This window comes from Rutidosis leptorrhynchoides, chromosome 2 (genome assembly GCF_046630445.1).
Source record: "Rutidosis leptorrhynchoides isolate AG116_Rl617_1_P2 chromosome 2, CSIRO_AGI_Rlap_v1, whole genome shotgun sequence".
Classification (NCBI taxonomy): domain Eukaryota; kingdom Viridiplantae; phylum Streptophyta; class Magnoliopsida; order Asterales; family Asteraceae; genus Rutidosis; species Rutidosis leptorrhynchoides.
In genome coordinates, this window is record NC_092334.1 from 531,890,413 (window position 1) to 531,911,108 (window position 20,696).

The 20,696-nt window shown below is 36.8% G+C and overlaps 1 pseudogene; it reads left to right on the plus strand.

Moving 5' to 3' along the window:
* The first annotated feature begins 9,480 nt into the window (after positions 1-9,480).
* The window catches only part of LOC139889613 (probable fructokinase-7), a 45,233-nt pseudogene continuing 34,017 nt past the window's right edge, over positions 9,481-20,696 (plus strand).

Consider the following 20,696-nt stretch of genomic DNA (forward strand, 5'->3'; position numbering starts at 1 on the left):
GTGTTGCAATCTTCAAGCGAAATAGAAGTTGTACTAGCTAGTTAATGCGACGTGCTCGAGTAACAATGATTAGCTACCATTGTTACGGGTTCAAATCATGTCAAACAAGTGATGTACGACTATTGTTGAGCAAGATGGGGCGGTGAGGTGTATATGTATATATTTGTGCCTTGTCCTCTCGTTTCATTATTTAATCTATTTCCGTTTTATAGTATGAAGACGAGAAACGGACCCGAGAACAATGATGGAGGTATGAGTGAGGATGTTAAGTTCACGGCCAAAGTTGAGGCCATCTTTAAACATAAAAAAGCGGAGTTTCTCGAAGACGTTAAGAAGATGTTTCTAGATACGATTGACGAGCAACTAGTCAATGTAGTAATGGAACAAATTAAGGTTGTCCTTCAAGAGGATAATGTTGGAAGGCGAGACTTTTTTTACAAGAATTTCAAGGATTCTCAACCTCCCACCTTCGAAGGTGAACGAGACCCTCTTAAGAGTGCCCGTTGGATCCCCGATATGAAGGGGGCTTTCCGTACTTGTGATTGCCCTCTCGATAAGAAGACAAGGTACGGGTGTAATATGTTGCGGGGCGATGCTAAATTATGGTGGGATGCAAAGATCTAACTTTATGGTGAAGAACAATGTATGGATTTCACTTGGGAAGAGTTCAAGGCGGAGTTTTTCGAGAGTACCGAACTTCGGCCGATCTTACTAGACTTAAGAACGAGTTGCGTGCCTTGAAGCAAGGGTCGATGGATTTGAACACTCTCAAATCCGTTTTCTTGTCAAAGACCCAATTTTTCCCGGAGTATGTCGGGAATGATAAAATATTAAAGGAAGACTTCTATCAAATCTTGAACGATAGTTATCATGAAAAGATTAGTTTAAGCGTGGTAAAAAGTTTTGATGAGTTGTTCCATATGGCCAAAGGTTTTGAGGCACTTGTGTTGAGAAAGAGTGGCTTTATGTTTGGTAAAAGGAAGTTTGAAGCTACTAGTCATTCGAACAAGAAAAGTAAGGGTGCGAGTGAGAGTGTTGGTAGTGAGAAGAAGGGTACGTCCGGGGGTTTTGGACCCAAATGTTATAATTATGGGCGACAATGACACCTGGCTCGTGATTGCACCAAGCCATCTTCTACAACCAAACTCACTTGTTATAATTGTGGTAAGGAAGGGCGCCGAAGGCCGGAGTGTCTCGATTTGAACACCGATCATGTTAAGAATTTGGAGAAGGCGGCGGGTACGACTCGGGGACGTAATTATTTGATGACCCATGATGAGGCCAAGAAATCCAACGAAGTTGTCTCAGGTACTTTCATGGTTAACTCTAATCCGGCAAGGATACTATTTGATAGCCGTGAAAATTTATCGTTTGTGTCTCCGCGATTTGTGTCTAAGCTTGATAAACCACTAGCTAAGTTAAGTCATCGGGTAGAAGTTGAAATAGCGGATGGTAAGACGGTGCTAGGGGCTGATGTTTGTAATGATTGTGATATTGTGTTTGGTTCCGAAACGTTTAAAATTGATCTTATCCCGATGACCTTGGCTGAATTCGATATTGTTGTTGGTATGGATTGGCTCGATCACTATAGAGCCGATATTGCATGCCATGAAAAATCTATTCGTGTGAAGACCCCAAGTGGGGGAGAGTTAATAATTCATGGCGAGAGGCAGAGAAGACTTGTGCCATTATGCACTTATGCACGGGCACGTCGTTTTCTTGTTAGTGGTGGCATGGCTCTTCTTGCTCATGTAGTTGATACTCATGAAGAGCCACCATCCATTCATGAAATTTCGGTGGTTAGTGAATCCGTAGACGTTTTTTCGGATGAATTACCGGGTGTTCCGGCGGAAAGACAAGTTGAATTTCGCATTGAGTTGGTTCCGGGGGCTACCCCCATTGCTAAAACTCCTTATCGTTTAGCACCAACGGAAATGCAAGAGTTGTTAAATCAAACCCAAGAGTTTCTTGAGAAGGTTTTTATTCGACCGTGTGCCTCATCGTGGGGTGCTCCGGTTTTGTTCGTGAAGAAGAAGGATGGTAGTATGCGGATGTGTATTGATTATCGGGAGTTGAATAAAGTGACGATCAAGAATCGTTATCCATTGCCTCGGATTGACGACTTGTTTGACTAACTCCAAGGCGCGAATTATTTTTCTAAAAATGACTTACGGTCCGGCTATCACCAAATGCGGGTCCGCGAGGAAGAAATTGAGAAAACGGACTTTCGAACGCATTATGGGCACTTTGAATTTGTAGTTATGCCTTTTGGTCTTATGAATGCACCGGCGGCATTCATGGATCTTATGAACCGAGTGTGCCAACCTATGTTGGACAAGTAGGTAATCGTGTTCATTGACGACATACTTGTCTATTCGAAGAGTATGAAGGAACATGAACATCATTTGCTGGGTGTGTTGAAGACGTTACGGAAGGAGAAGTTGTATGCTAAGCTCTCCAAATGTGAATTTTGGCTAAGGGAAGTTCAATTCCTTGGTCATATTGTGAACAAAGATGGTATTCAAGTAGATCCGGGGAAGATTGAGACGGTAAAAAGTTGGGGACGACCGACTACACCTACGGAAATCCGAAGTTTTCTTGAATTGGCCGGTTATTATCGTCGGTTTATCCAAGACTTTTCTAAGATCGCTTCTCCATTGACGAAGTTGACGAGGAAGAACGCTAGATTTAATTGGGAAAATGAGCAAGAGATCGCTTTCCAATTGTTAAAAGAGAAGTTGTGTCAAGCTCCGGTGTTAGTGTTGCCGGAAGGGGTAGAAGACATGACGGTTTATTGTGATACGTCTTTAAATGGGCTCGGGTGTGTTTTAATGCAAAGAGGTAAAATCATCGCTTATGCCTCTCGACAATTAAAGGAACACGAAACAAGATACCCGACTCATGATCTTGAGTTGGCGGCGGTGGTGCATGCGTTGAAAATTTGGCGCCATTACTTGTACGGTGTCAAGTGTACAATTTATTCAGATCACAAGAGCTTAAAACATCTTTTTGATCAACGAGATTTGAATTATCGTCAACGTAGGTGGATGTACATGGTAAAAGATTACGATTGTGAAATACTTTATCATCCGGGTAAGGCGAACGTGGTCGCGGATTCGTTAAGTCGGAAGAGTCAACATCCGGCGATACGAGTAGGATTGTTACGCATGATTATTACTAACGATTTTCTTGTAAAGCTCGGTGAGATACAAATTGAAGCTTTTGTTAACAACAAACATGAGGAACGGATCGTGGGCCAAACGGAGTTTATTACCTTAGGTCCGCATGGTTTGTTGTCCTTTCAAGGACGAGTGTGGGTGCCTAGAATGGGAGATTTCCGACGAGTGCTACTTGATGAAGCACATAAGTCAAAGTATTCCATTCATCCGGGCGCGACGAAAATGTATCTTGATTTAAAGAAGGAGTATTGGTGGCCGGACATGAAACGTGATGTTGTAAATTATGTTGAACAATGCGTCACGTATTTGCAAGTTAAAGCTGAACACCAAAAGCCGTATGGTATGTTACAACTGTTAGAAATTCCGAAATGGAAATGGGAGCACATTACCATGGATTTCATAACAAAGTTACCAAAGACGGCGAGAACCCAATTTGACTCGATTTGGGTAATAGTTGATCGATTGACAAAAAGTGCTTTGTTTCTTCCCATTCGGGAAGCGATATCGTCGGAGACCTTGGCTAAGTTGTTTATCAAGGAGGTGATATCGAGGCACGGGGTTCCTATATCTATTATTTCAGATCGAGATACTCGTTTCACATCTCGGTTTTGGGAAAAGTTTCATGAAGATATGGGTACACAATTGAAATTGAGCACGGCGTACCATCCTCAAACGGACGGTCAAACCGAATGTACGAATCAAACATTGGAGGATATGTTACGGGCGTGTATTATTAATTTCGGGGGTAGTTGGGATAAGCACTTACCATTGGTGGAATTCTCGTACAATAATAGTTATCATACTAGTATCGAGATGCCAGCTTACGAGATGCTTTATGGGCGTAGGTGTCGAACCCCGATTTGTTGGGGTGAAGTGGGTCAAAGAGAAATCGGGAGTACCGATTTGGTTTTAGAGACGAATAGCAAGATTGATATGATTCGGGCTCATTTGAAAAAGGCTCAAGATAGACAAAAGGCGTATGCTGACAAACGAAGGCGACCAATTGAGTTTCAAGAAGGTGATATGGTGATGCTTAAAGTTTTGCCATGGAAAGGTGTTATTCGGTTTCAAAAATGGGGAAAGTTAGCTCCTCGATTTATTGGGCCATTTAAGATTTTAGCTCGTGTTGGTGAAGTTGCGTATCGGTTGGAATTACCCGAAGAGCTTGCGGGGATCCATAATACATTTCATGTTTCCCATCTCCGTAAGTGTCTTGCGGATGATTCTTCATGGGTGCCATTAGATGAGATTGAGCTAAACAATAAGTTAGAGTATGTTGAGGAGCCGATTGCTATACTCGATGAGAAGGTCAAAAGGTTGAGAAATAAAGAGGTGAGAACTTTTAAAGTTCAACGGCGTCGTAGTATAGGTTCCGATTTTACTTGGGAGCCCGAAGAGTGTGTGTTGGTTTATCTTCCCTCTTGTCATGCAGCTTGGATCGCAAGGACACGCTCCGATTCAAGTGGGGGAGAGTTGTAAGACCCGAATAATTATTGTACAGTGGTGTAAATAGGGTACTTGAAGTGTGGAAAATATTGTGCTGTTAAACAGAGGTCAGAGCCTGTCCAGACCAGGGTGCGCTCAGCGCACACTTAAGGGTGCGTGTGGCGCACTGCTACTGTAGCCGGATTCTGTTTCTTTTAATTGATATTTTGGAAGGGGTTTTTAGTAAATTCACTTAGGGCTTAGTTAAGGGCCACAAGATCAGTGGATGGAGTGTCATAATTCCACTTTCAACCACCTTCATCTTCCTACTTCAAGTTTAGAGAGAGAAACCCATTTGAGAGAGAGAAAGCTAAAATCAAGGAGGAAGAAGTTGATTTTGGGCCAAACTGCGTGTGTTAAAGTTGTTCATCTAATCACTAGCTACGTTGTGATTGTGGTGGTAAGCTCTAACTTGATTTCCTTATTTTAATTTGTTTAAGGGTTAGGGTTTGGGTTAGTGATGAACATAAAACTCATATTTGGTGATTTTGGGTGTTCTTGGGTAAGATTGGGTTATGAGGACCCAAGGATGACTAACCTAGGGTTTTGGAAATGTTAAATGGACTTATGAGTCATAATTGGTTAGTTAATTACTAGCACACCTAGTTATTAAGCAAATGGGTGTTAATGGGGTTAGTGGATGACCTAAAATGGGTGTGTGACTTTAAAATGGTTAAATGGGTAATAATTGACCTAGTTGGGAAAGATGGGTATGAAATACCCTAATTGTGTATTAGTTAGTATTGTTGGACCTTAGTCACTAGCTTTTAGTGATATGTGATGGTCTTGACCTTAAATGGACGGTTTTGGTGAAAATGGGGCATTTAATGCATTTAAGTCATTAAATGCACATGAGTGAAGGGTTGGTGTTTAGTCCAACTAGTTTGTGTGTTGATTGAGTACTTATTGTATTAGGTACTTTGCGTTGAAGCTTGCGGAAGTATAAAACATTCACCGAAGGCGTTAAGGTGAGTGGAATAATTATGCATGTATGTATATAGTGTATTTATTTGTATGTTATGGCATAAACCACGGAGCCGGTAGTGTCATAGTATGTGCGAGTGTGATATGATGTGAACCACGGAGCCGGTAGCATCATGGTACGTGTGTTGTAGTGTGAACCACGGAGTCGGTAGCACTATAGCACGAGTCGTTAAAGTGTGAACCACGGAGCCGGTAGCACTATAAAAGAGTATGACTCGAGTTGTGATGTGAACCACGAAGCCGGTAGCATCAAAGTGTGAACCACGGAGCTGGTAGCACTATAAAATGAGGTGTGAACCACGGAGCCGGTAAAACCAAAGTGTGAACCACGGAGCAGATAGCACTATAAAGGAGTATGACTCAAATGCGTACTGACGTGAACCAAGGAGCCGATAGCGTCATAGCATTACGTATGGTGTGATCCACGGAGCCGGTAGCACCATGACGCGAGTATGGTTAACCATATAGTTTGTGTATGTGTTGTTGTATAGCATAATATATTATTTCGGTAAATATGCTATTGATTATGCTAGTTGCGGTATTTGGAGGTTATTAGCTTATACTCGGAGTTGGTATGCTAATAATTATTACTAGCGATTATACGGTGTGTGTAAGTGTATGCAAGTAGGTATATTATATATGTATGTGTATAATTATTGAATTCACTAAGCGTTTTGCTTACCCTCTCGTTGTTTATCTTTTTATAGGCTCCGGCGTGGACAAGGGTAAGGGCGTTCGTTTGGATTAGTGATCCCGCTTTGTTTTGATAGAGGACGCTTTTGGACATATAGCTTTTGGAGTTTGACCGAGATTTGGGTAGTTTAACCCCCAAACACCATGCTCATAGTGTCGTTTGGAATTTAAACTAATGTGGTCGAAACTCATGTTTTGCATGAAACTCGTAATTCGGGTCGATGTGGGCCCCGTTTCGTAAAACTTATTTTATTATTGAATCGTGTGAGTTTTTCATATTATAACATGTTGTGAAAAGCGTTTCGTCTAAATATGTCGGGAAGTGGATGATCTTTATTTGAAAAATTGCAAATCCGGGCAGAACCTGAATTGGCTTGTGCGCGCCGCGCACATAGAGGGGTTGCGCGCCGCACACCCCTCTGTTAAAAAAAATATATATTTCGCGTGTTCGGTTGGATATTGGGTTGGGTTGTTACATCAGTAAAGTAATGTAGACCACGAGATTTCAGTGCTTCAATCAGCAGTTTAAATCAGTATGAAAAGTATATGCTTAACCGTGAGCACCCGGTAACTAGACTTAACGTATGTATATCACCCCCTAAAAGTGCACTTGGCGAGTGCGTTTGTCCTCGAAGTATTAAACACCCGTTGTCTGCTAGCGAGACTAGCCCGAGTGGGGTTGTCAAACCCTATGGATCCATATCTAAGATTCGCGTTCATGGTTAGGAAACCAATGATTAAACGTTACTGAGCTAAGGGGAATCTTTGTGCCGTTTTGTAACCCACACATATATAAAGTTATAGTACTCGTGTCTAGTATGTAAAACGTAAAAAGCGCATGTATTCTCAGTCCCAAAAATATTAAAAAAAAAGTAGTAAGGGATGCTATAACTCACAGTGAATAAGCAGTAAAAGTCGATATGAAACGTATGCATGTAGTAAGTCGGTCCGAAAGGTGGTCAACCTAAGTCAAAGGTCACTAGGTCAGTATGTTGTCCCCAAAAGTTTAAAAGTGAATAAATTACGTTTAGTGTCATCATCAACATCATCATCATTCATCAAAGCTAAGGTAAGTTTAACAAGAATAAAGATCGAAACAAAAGGCTGACTTTGGACAGCTGTTACGACCTCTATACAAATCAAAAAGACGCGTAGTCAGTGGCCAAGGCTCCGTTTGTGAGTCCTCTAACAGCTGACCAATTTTCAGAACTTAACTCATCTTTGTTTGACCGTGGCGACGGTTTAAGTGCGAGTAGGTCAGCAATTTTAGCATAACGTTACAAAGGCGTAGTGACTTTCGGAAGGCTATAAATCCTAAATCGTATATCGGATTTAGGTGAGGCCTAAACGAAAAGTCATCTAATCAAAACGAACTATTTGAAAATCAACTTTCCAGAAGCCCAGAGAGTCTGATCAGACCTCGAAAAACAGTAAACAAGTGCTCCGGTGGGATTCTTGGTGCTTGATGCTCATCACGGTTCTCATCCTTGATGCTTGTAGCTTCAAGTGTACAACTCATTGATGTGTTAGCATCACGTTGACCAAGGTTCAACCATCAACACACAATATGTTAAGACAAAGTAAGAATACAACTCACTTAAGAGTTTTAGAAGGATGATGAACCAAGGTTACATCATATTCTTAGTCTTAACACAAATACAAGTTCTATTTACAACTAAAGCTACAAACTTTCCTTCAATCAAACAAGTTATGAACACAATCTTGATCAAATAAAGTAATGGAACCCTAAGCTAGAGAGCTTGGATCCTTTACACAAGTTATGAGATTACAAAGCTAGAAAGCTTGAATCTTTGGTGTTCTTGAAGATCTTGAAGCATAAAGCTTAGATCTTCAAGTTACATGAAGACCATAAACACAAGTTTTGATCTTTATAACAAAATAATGAGATCATAAGTTAGAAAACTTAGATCCAACAAAAGAAATGAAGATTCAAAGCTAGAAAGCTTGAATCTTGGTTGTTCTTGAAGATCCTTGAAGCATGAAGCTAGATCTTCAAGTTACATGAAGATCACAAACACAAGTTTGATTCTTTACAGCAAAATAAAGAGATTAAAAGCTACAAGATTTAGATCTAACAAAATAAGTGAAGATTCAAAGCTAGAAATCTTGAATCTTCCATGTTCTTGAAGGATTCAAATTCAAGTTTGAATCTACAAGATATAACAAGATCTAAAAGCTAAAGAGCTAGACCCTTTGATGATGATGATGTCATGAATGAGAAGGGAACAAGAAGAAGAAGAAGAAAGTTTAAAACTTACACTTTTTAGAGTGAGAAAGACTAGAGAGAGAATTAGAGAGTATGTGTGTGTAATTTGTGAATGAGATCAAGTGTGAAATGAGATGAATAAGCTTGGTATTTATAGGAGGTGAGGGTGTGGGGAGGTGGTGGTGGCCGTAGGTTATGGGAGGGGACAAGGGGACACTTTTTTGCTTTTTGGTTAGTGGTTGTCTAAAGTTGGTGCTTATATTAGGATCCCATGCAACATTAAGGATAATGGTAAGCAAAAATGCTAGTATGTTCCCTCTAATAAATGGGCATTTGTCTTACATATTATTGGGTCACTAGTCATTAATAATTGGGCTAATTAAATAGTCCACTAGCTAGAGTAGAGTGGGCTTAAGTCCAACAAAGTAGAAAGTCCAACAAGACTAACTAGTGTGCTCTAGTAAATTACTAAACGTAATTAAGTATCCAAAAACCCAAGTAATTGTTATTATAAAATAACAATTACTATTTCGTAGTCATAATATTCCGATTATGACAAAAGTTAAACGTGTACACAGTACGCAGTTCGTTCTAAACGTCAAGTGACACTAACGGTCATAAAGGCTTTCGAGGATCAAGTTAAGTAACCTACGTACTTATAGACACGTTTAAACATATAAATGAAAGTAATCCACATGTAGTAAGATCCCATAGTATAATATAGCTCAGTACGCACAAATACGCAGTTTCGTGAAAGCACAAAAGTAAGTCGAAAAAGTCGGGTCGTTACAAATCGGGTTTTTTACAACACTGGACATAACTATTGGGACATGTCTAATAATCAAAGATCATTATCATCTTTACACACACCAAACAATCAACAAGAAAGTATAGAACATTTTATTCTTTACTATGGCTAATATACTCATTTCAGGTTCTTTACTATGTTTTTCCCAACTGTTTATACTTGTTTTTACACATGGGTTTTTTGTTTTATTCTTTTCAAATATGTGGGTACCCAATCTTGATATACTATTAATTTTTAATTGATCTTTTTTTGGTGAGTGTTTTTCGTGTTTCATATTAACGTTATTTTATGTTATCTCTAATTATCTTGATCCGTTCTTGGCTTGCATTAATGAGTATGGTGATCATATCTCAGAAATTTGATCCCTTCTTAATAATGAATTGTTAATGTTTAATTGTAATATTGTTTTTAAAATTCCAATCATTTGATAATGATTTAAGTTTATTTTAAGCTTTTTAATACACAAAGAGTTGCAAGTAAATGGTATCATGTACAAATAAATAAATATCAATGTTTTTTGTTGATATAGTTGGTTTAGACAAAGAGATACAAGTTAATGATTGAAGTTTCTTATAGCTCCTCACCTTTTTAGAATAAAATTTTCAAGAAAACCTATATATAAACTAGGTCTCACAAATGTACGAGTTGCTTATTACCTGTTGATCCCATATTTGATTATTTCCCTTCTTCCCGAATAATAGCCATGCCAGTAATTATTTTCGGGTATGTGGTGGGTCAAATTGGTATTTTCAGATATTGGTCGGGTTGACACACAACAGATTTTGTCAAAAAAGAGTATGGTTGTGTTTGATTGCATCTTAATTGAATGGTCAGCGAAGAAACTGTTGAGCATTCAAGCAGTGAATGACAAATAATGTTCAATGACAAAAGTTATATTAGTTAATTAAAACATTTAGTTATTTTAATTAATAAATCGTATAAAAGGTTGAAATAGACTATGGACGACTTTGACCCATTTGACCAATTTTACCCGTTTGACTTTATTTGACTCGTTACTGGTTACTTGTGACCCAAATTGATCCCTTCATGAGTAAATGACTTGAACTATTATACTAATGTTATTACTGATCTAAATGAATATTCATTTTGATGGTTTAAAGAGCTGTCCTTACATTCAAACGGAGTCCCAAAAACATTCGGTTCACTTGTTGTATGCTTTGGCGAAATGTTGATCGATTTTGTGCCCTCGGAATCTGGAGTTTCGCTTGTAGAAGCTCTGCCTTCCAAAAAGCTCCTGGTGGCGCTCCTGCTAATGTTGCAGTTGCCGTTTCAAGATTAGGAGGTTCATCAGCATTTATAGGCAAGGTATCATATAACTATCAAGATCCAAACTTTATTTAATGTTTCAATTTTGTTCACTTTGAGTTTCATAAAGTTCCAAACTTTATGCTTTTTTCTTAGGTTGGTGATGATGAATTTGGGCACACATGTTAGATGCCATATTGAAGAAAAATAATGTCGACAACTCGGGCGTAAGATTTGACCAAATGCAAGAACAGCACTGGCTTTTGTAACTCTTAAATCTGACGGAGAGCGCGAGTTTATGTTTTTTCGTAATCCAAGTGCGGATATACTTTTTCATGAATCAGAACTCGATACGAGTCTTGTTAAGAAGGTGCACATTTTTAATATAAAAACAAAATCATTCTATAATTAGAAGCAGAATGTAGTTACTTATCAGCACATCCTTTACACATTATGTGCACATATAACAACTAATCTAATTTCGATGCAGGCAAGTATATTCCATTACGGTTCGATTAGTTTAATAGGGGAACCATGCAAATCAACACATCTAGCTGCAATGGTGATAGCTAAAGATTCATGTAGCATTCTCTCTTACGATGTGAACTTAAGATTGCCGTTATGGCCATCAGAAGATGCCGCTCGAGATGGAATAATGAGCATATGGGATCAAGCTGATGTCATTAAGGTAAATGCTTAAATTGGGCGTATATTATTAACGAGGGTTTTGGGCCCCATCCATTACAGCGAAACGATTTCCGTTTTACAAAACTATATGTTTTTTATTAGAAATTTTACCGGCAGTGAGCCTAAGGGAACAAAAAAACCAATTCAACCAACCGAACCCGCATAAATTGATCTTTTATAATAAAAACAATCAAACCGACCAATTTGACCCATTTGACCTGTGACTCGTTTTGACCTGTTACCCAAACCGACCCAACCTGACCCATTTGGACCCGTTTGACACATGACCCATTTCAACCCAAAACCATTTTGACATGTTACGCAACCGACCCAACCTGACCCGTTTGCAAGGTATAAATCAAACTGACCACGTTAAGGAACCTACATAATTTGGACACTCTTGTTTATCAATAGTAATTGGTGGGTAAATAAAGAAAAAAAAATCTTGTAAAGAAAGAAGAATAAAAGGTTTAAAAAAGCCTGAAGTTACCAAAATACCCCTGCAAAAATAACTGTGAACGTTACTGTTCACAGGGGTATTTTGGGGAATTATCATAGTCCACAAACAGTGTGCTGGGTAACATTTTGCCAAAAACTAAAATAGAAATCATGAATGCATACACAGGTTAGCGAGGATGAGATTACGTTCTTAACCGGAGGTGATGATCCTTATGATGATAACGTTGTGCTAAATAAGCTCTTTCATCCGAATCTTAAGTTTGTGCTTGTAAGTGAAGGGCCAAATGGGTGTAGATATTATACACAGGCAAGGATCCTTATTACTAGTATTTTCTAATTTTTGTCTTAATCTTTATGTCTCTGTGTACCATATAAGGTGGACCCTACAAAATGAAAACCTAAAACGGCTAATAACGTGTCATTTACATTATGTCCAGCAATTTAAGGGTAGAGTTCCTAGTGTTAAAGTAAAGCCGGTTGATACTACAGGTGCCGGAGACGCATTCGTTGGTAGATTTTTGAGCATCTTAGTTTCCGACACAAATCTTTATAAGGTATCATTTGTTTACACCATTCTTTGTCAAATATTAATTTCATATTACTTAACATTGGATATGATATTTGCAAATTACAGTGGCATCTTTATGTTTGGGTTTCAACCGGGGCCAGTTAGGGCTGGTGGGCCTAACCGATTTTGGTTAGGAGAAACCTGTGCCTGGTAGGGTTGGTGGACACAATCTGTGCAGTCCTTGTAGTTGAAAAAATGGGCCAGGTCCGGGCTAAATGCTGCCTAACCGGTCCGTACCAGTGTTCCATTTTTAGTCTGCAAAGGTTATGCCAAAGGTTTAAATAAGTCTTTTTTTTGTTTTGATAAAGTAAATATGGATGACAGCTACTCCTAATTATAAGTCAAATAATGCACAGTAAATCATGTATTATAAATACCCCATCAAATGTAATCATTAACTTGCTTGAATGATATATATATTTCAGATATACTCTCTCTCTCTCTTTATATCTTTTAATAATTATCAATAGTCCACAGTCAAAAACCACATCACTAAAGGTAGTTATAAGCCTACTGAATTATAACACGTCACTAAAAGTAGTTATAAGCCTACTGAATTATAACACGTCACTAAAGGTAGTTATAAGCCTACTGAATTATAACACGTTATCAGCACGAAGTGCTCCGTATAGTTAAGGTAAAAAAAAAATTCTTTAACAATATCTTCTATTATTTATTAGTAAGGTAAATATTATTATCATCATAACTAACATTTATATTTATGTTATTTAAGTTATATATGGTCGGTTATACCGCCTGAATTATATTTCTGTAATCTAACTTTTATTAACTTCACTAACATTTATATTTATGTTATTTAAGTTATATATGGTCGGTTATACCGCCTGAATTATATTTCTGTAATCTAACTCTTATTAACTTCACTAACATTTATATTCATGTTATCCAACATTTATATGCAATTAATCATTATTTATTTCATGCATACTAATGTTTATTCTTAAATTTATTATTTATGCATAATATGTTTATTCTCTTAATCTTCGTATTTATACTAAACGTATTTATACTAAATGTATTTTATAGTAATCATATTTATACTAATAAAATTCTTTTATTAAAATTATTATTAATATAACAAGTACATAACAGCCGTTAACGTCAACTAACGACGTTACAACGGTCATGTATACATAACGGTTGTTAACGTCAACTGACGACGTTACAACGACTATATTTTTCAAATATAAAATAAACATCTCCGTTTTTCACATTTTCACAAATCAATCTTCATTTTCTCATATTACCACTCTCAAAAAGTTTTTGTAAAGATGATTCACACAAGGATGATTTTTCCTATTGTATTGGTCATATTAACTATCATCATTGTTGCTAATATACCACCGGGTGAACCTATATTCTATCCTGCCCTTGTGGTTTTATTATTTGTAATCATACCATTATTTTGTTGTTTGCTACTTATGAATTTAAAATGATTCTAATTTCATGTTGTTAGAAATTGATTATGATTATAATTTATGTTGTTCATCTTTCTGAAAATAGAAAATGTCAAACTTATCAAAGCTTGAGTTTGATGCCCTAGACATATCGGGAACAAACTACACATCATGGGTCATGGATGTAGAAATAAATCTTGGATCATTGGGTATTCTAGAAACTTTAAAAGAAAACAATACTTGTTCTGATCAAGATAAATTAAAATCAATTGCTTTTATTCGCAAACATATTGATATCACCTTAAAACATATGTATCTCACTATCAAAGATCCACATGTTTTATGGGAAAGTATCAAGAGTAGATTCGATAATCAAAAGGAAATATTACTCCCAACTGCGAGGGAAGAATGGAGAAATCTAAGGTTCAAAGACCTTAAAAAGGTAAGTGAATATAGCTCGGCCAAGTTCAAGATCCGTTCAAAGCTTCAATTCTATGGTCAAGAAATAAGTGATGCTGATATGATGGAGAAAACTTTCTCCACAATGCATTCTGCAAACATCACTATACAAGAAAATTTAAGATTGCAGAATTATAAAACTTTTTCCAAACTTCAAACTTATCTCTTAGTTGCAGAAGTGAATAAAGAATTACTGATGAAGAATCAAGAATCTCGTCCTACGGGTGCGCAAGCATTCCCTGAAGCTAATACTATTAACAATAATAATAATAAAAAAAGAAATGCACCTGGACGAGGACGTGGGCGAGGTCGTGGTCATATTGGCCAAAATCATCATCATGGAAATTACCATAACAATAATAAAAATCATAACTATGTTCGAAATCACCCTTATGGTAATGGTCGTGGTGGTGGTTGTGGTCGTAATGGTTACGGTGGTCGTGGTCGTGGACAAAGAAATAATAATCCACAAAATTATAAATTTCAACCACCATACAATCCCACAAATCATAATGTTGAAGGAAGCTCTTCAAAAGATTCTTGTTATCGATGTGGTAAAATTGGCCATTGGTCTAAAAACTGTCGAACAAATCAATATTCTGTTAATCAATATCAGGAATCCCTAAAAGGAAAAGGAAAAGAGGCAAACCTTGTGGATGACCTTGATACAAAAATCGCTGAGCCAACAAGTGACTACTTTAATGAATAAATTTCCTATTATATGTCCATATCAAATAAATGGATGTAGATTTAAGATCTATACCATATCTACTTTACTATATCTTTCCTTATTATGTACTTTCGTTTATAACATATTTTGATTGTAATATATTGATGAATTATGTACTCATTATTTGTTTCTCATATTTTTGAAGTTCATGATGTACACTACTGGAGTGCAAAATCAGTCAAATGGTGGGGATCTTTGTATTGCAGACAGTGGTACCACACACACTATACTCAAATCTAAAAAATATTTCACTGATTTTAAAGCAACCGAAGGAACGGTACATACTATATCAGGTCCTGCGGATTTAATAAAAGGAATGGGAAAGGCAAAATTCATGTTACCAAATGGTACAAATTTTTTGATAAAAAATGCCTTATTTTCTCCCATGTCAAAGAGAAATTTGTTAAGCTTATCTGACATATACCAAAATGGATATGATTATCAGTCAGTGACTACAGAAAATGATAAATACTTAAGTATTACTGAGAAGAATCATGTGATTGAAAAACTACCAAGACTTAGTTCTGGTTTACATTATACATATATAAATGTACCAGAAGCGCACATGGTAGTAAATGAAAAGGCATGTGATCCTGTAATGATCAATCTGTGGCATGTAAGATTAGGCTACCCAGGATCAACAATGATGAAAAGAATAATTCAAAATACACATGGACATCCATTGTCAGATCAAAAGATCCCTCATGATGCACTTATTCCATGTACATCATGCTCACTTGAAAAATTTAAAATAAGACCATCACCTCTTAAGGTTGAAAAAGAATCACCAATGTTTCTTGAAAGAATTCAAGGTGATATATGTGGACCAATTCATCCACCATATGGCCCATTTAGATATTTCATGGTCCTAATAGACGCATCTAGTAGATGGTCTCATGTTTGTCTATTATCAAGTCGAAATGTGGCATTTGCAAAATTTCTTGCTCAAATTATTAAATTGAGAGCACATTTCCCTGATTATACTATTAAAAGGGTGAGATTGGATAATGCTGGTGAGGTATTTAATGATTTTTGCATGTCTGTGGGGATTGTTGTTGAACATCATGTTGCCCATGTGCATACACAAAATGGTTTACCCGAATCACTAATCAAACGATTGCAGTTAATAGCTAGACCATTGATAATGAGAACAAAACTCCCAGTATCTGTATGGGGTCATGCAATTTTACATGCTGCATTATTAATTCGCATTAGACCAAGTGCAAGTCATACATATTCTCCCTTGCAGCTTGATTTTGGCCATCAGCCAAATATTTTCCACCTTAGAACATTTGGTTGTGCGGTTTATGTTCCTATCGCACCACCACAACGCACTAAAATGGGTCCTCAAAGAAGGATGGGAATATATGTTGGATATGAAACATCTTCAATCATAAGATATATTGAACTCATGACGAATGATGTTTTTACAGCACGTTTTGCTGATTGTCACTTTAATGAAACATTGTACCCTAGATTAGGGGGAGAAATAAAAAATAAAGAAAATGATGTTTCATGGTGTGAACCTCAATTAATGTATCTTGATCCTCGCACAAAAGAATGCGAGACCGAAGTTCAAAAAATAATGCATATGCAAGAACTTGCGAATAAATTGCCTGATGCATTTACAGATACAAAAAGAGTGACTAAATCATATATACCAGCAGCAAATGCTCCAGCTCGAATTGAAATTCCAAAAACTGACAATAATGTTGCTCTTGAGTCTTTGCCACGCCAGAAACGTAGGGGACCAATTGGTTCCAAAGATAAAAATCATCGAAAAAGAAAATCAGCTGATAATGAGGTAAAAGAAAGTGTTCAAGAAGAACCACAAATCAATACTCCTTCTGCAGAGGAGATTGATGATGTCAATACAGAATTTTCAATTAATTATGCACATTCAAAAATATTGTGGAACCGAAATGAAATGAAAAATCTTGATGAGATATTTTCATATAATGTTGCACATGACATCATGAATGATGATGATGATCCAGAACCAAAATCTGTCATTGAATGTCAAAATAGACATGATTGGGATCATTGGAAATGAGCAATACGAGCTGAATTTGAATCGCTCAATAAAAGAAATGTTTTCGGATCTATCATTCTCACACCTAAAGATGTGAAACCTGTGGGATATAGATGGGTTTTTGTGCGAAAAAGAAATGAGAAAAATGAAGTTACAAGATATAAAGCTAGACTTGTAGCTCAAGGTTTTTCTCAAAGACCAGGAATTGATTATGAGGAAACTTATTCTCCCGTTATGGATGCAATTACTTTTAGATACTTAATCAGTCTGGCAGTTTCTAAAAATTTAGAAATGCATCTCATGGATGTTGTGACTGCTTATCTATATGGATCACTTGATAGTGATATATATATATATATATATATATATATATATATATATATATATATATATATATATATATATATATATATATATATGAAGATACCTGAAGGATTTAAGGTATCAGAAGCAACCAATGCAAAATCTAAAGAAATGTACTCAATCAAGTTACAAAGGTCTTTATATGGGTTGAAACAATCGGGTCGCATGTGGTATAAACGATTAAGTGATTACTTGATATGCAAAGGGTATACCAATAATCTTATTTGCCCATGTGTATTCATTAAGAAAACAACATCCGGATATGTGATCATAGCCGTTTATGTCGATGATCTTAACATCATAGGTACAAATAAAGAGATCCATGAAGCCATTCAATTTCTAAAGAAAGAATTTGAAATGAAAGATCTCGGAAAAACCAAGTATTGCCTTGGTTTGCAGATTGAGCATATGCCTAATGGTTTACTTGTACATCAAACAACTTATACGGAAAAGATTTTAAAACGTTTCAATATGGACAAGGCAAAACCATTAAGTACTCCTATGGTTGTTAGATCACTTAATGTTGACACTGATCCATTTCGTCCCTGTGAAGATCATGAAGATATCCTGGGACCAGAAGTACCATATCTTAGTGCAATTGGAGCTCTTATGTATCTTACAAATTGTATGTAACGACCCGTCAAAATCGCTATTGACGCGGCACGTTAATCATTGATTCCACAGTGAGGTTTTGACCTCTATATGATACGTTTTGATAAAATATTGCATTCATTAAAATAAGTGACTTTCTAAACATAGAAAGTTATAAACATGTGGGCGAGTGCTTAGGTATAAGCAAAACCCCAAAATACATAAGTCTTTAATTTACAGGTTGACATCACAGTCCAATTATTTATTACACAGCGCAGTTTTATTTTGAATGCAATAAACTTTGTACAAAGCATGAGAGACTCCATGCAGGCAACAAGCACATCACAGCGGAAGCATTCTAAGGACCTGAGAATGAAACATGCTAAAAAGTCAACACGAATGTTGGTGAGTTATTTGTTTAATTGCTCGAGTCATAAACATATATAAAGATAGACCACAAGATTTCATCAAAAGTTTATCAATAGATTCTACGTAACAGAGCACCCTGGTAACTAAACTTAACGCTATAGTGATAATTACCCCATTCGTTTTAATACACGCAAACCAACGTGTCTTAAACTCAAATAACATACGTCCGTTAAAAGGCTAGCGCTCTAGCTCGGACGGGGATGTCAAGCCCTATGGATCCATATACAATTATTCGCGCCCACCAGTCCATATCCTATGTACTGGCAGCTACTAGTTACCAAAGCTAAGGGATTTCCAGTTTAACTCAGTGTAGAATTTAGTATCTACTTGTGTCTTATCGCGTTTAAAATAAATTGCATGTATTCTCAGCCCAAAAATATTTAAAGTATTTAAAAAGGGATCTATAACTCACAGTTCAATATTGCGATTCAATATTGTAGGCAAATTGCGTAGACGTAATGATGGTAGACGACTGTATGGTTGGCCTTGGATTCAAGAACAATACCCCGAATAATACCTAATATTTCCTTAGCTTAAAGCGGTTTGAAACCCGAATTAAAAACACCCTCGTATATACCTTATTATTATTAAACTTAAATTTAAAATTATAATTATAATATAAATATAAATATTGAGATTAATGTGATAGAGTTCGTCGAACAAACTGCGTCTTTATATTACTTTTCGATTTACTGTAGCTCATGCGATCGCATGAGTTTTCAGTGTTTTTGCCATGCGATCGCATGGCCGCCTTTTCCGTTTTTGTTTGCTAGTTCGTCGACATCAAATAGTGTTTACTGTAGCAATAGTGTTTACTGTAGCAAATAGTGTTATTGTAGCAAATAGTGTTTACTGTAGCAAATCACTGTAGCAAAGTCGTTTTCACTGTAGCACTGTAGCAAAATACGGTTTCACTGTAGCAAATAGTGTTTTACTGTAGAAAATAGTGTTTTACTGTAGCAAAGTAATTTTTACTGTAGCAACTAGGGTTTTACTCTAGGAAAGTCGTTTTTACTTGTACATATATATATATATATATATATATATATATATATATATATATATATATATATATATATATATATACATACATACATATAATTGTTCATGAATCGTTGAGAGTAGTCAAAGGTAATTGTATATATGAAACAGTTCTAAAATTTTGAGACTCAATCTAACAGACTTTGTTTAACGTGCCAAAATAATAAATCGTATAGAGAATTGGTTTAAATTAGTCGAAATTTTTCGGGTCATCACAGTACCTCCCCGTTAAAGAAAATTTCGTCCCGAAATTTTGAGTAGTACCTGTTTCATGAGCGATATCAGTGAACAAATGTGGATACTTTTGCTTCATCTGATCTTCACGTTCCCAAGTAAACTCGGGTCCTCGTCTTGCGTTCCAACGAACTCTAACTATCGGTATTTTGCTTTGTTTTAATTGTTTGACCTCACGGTCCATGATTTCAACAGGTCCTTCGATAAAATGGAGTTTATCATTGATTCGTATTTCGTCAAGAGGAATTACGACATCCTCTTCAGCTAAACATTTCTTCAAATTTGACACGTGAAATGTGTTGTGAACACTACTAAGTTCTTGCGGTAGCTTTAATCGATAAGCAACTGTTCCAATTCTTTCGGTGATTTCAAAGGGTCCTACGTACCTAGGACTTAGCTTTCCTCGTTTACCGAATCGTACAACGCCTTTCCAGGGTGACACTTTCAACATGACTTTGTCGCCCACTTGAAATTCTAGCGGTTTTCTTCTTACATCAGCATAACTCTTTTGGTGACTCATGGCCGTTTTCAATCGCTGTTGTATTTGAATGATCTTTTCGGTGGTTTCGTGAATAATTTCTGGTCCAGTAAGTTGTCTTTCTCCTACTTCACTCCAACAGATAGGAGATCTGCACTTTCTACCGTAAAGTGCTTCAAATGGTGCTGCGTTGATGCTCGTATGATAGCTGTTATTGTATGAAAATTCTGCCAACGGTAAGTGTCGATCCCAACTGGTTCCAAAGTCAATCACGCATGCCCGTAACATGTCTTCCAATGTTTGTATTGTTCTTTCACTTTGACCATCTGTCTGTGGGTGATAAGCGGTGCTCATATCTAATCGAGTTGCCAATGCTTTTTGTAATGACTGCCAGAAACGTGATGTGAATCGGGTGTCGCGATCAGATATGATAGAGATGGGTACACCATACCTGGAAACTACTTCCTTCAAATATAGGCGTGCTAATTTCTCCATACTGTCTGTCTCCTTTATTGGTAGAAAGTGAGCTGATTTAGTTAGATGATCAACTATCACCCAAATAGTA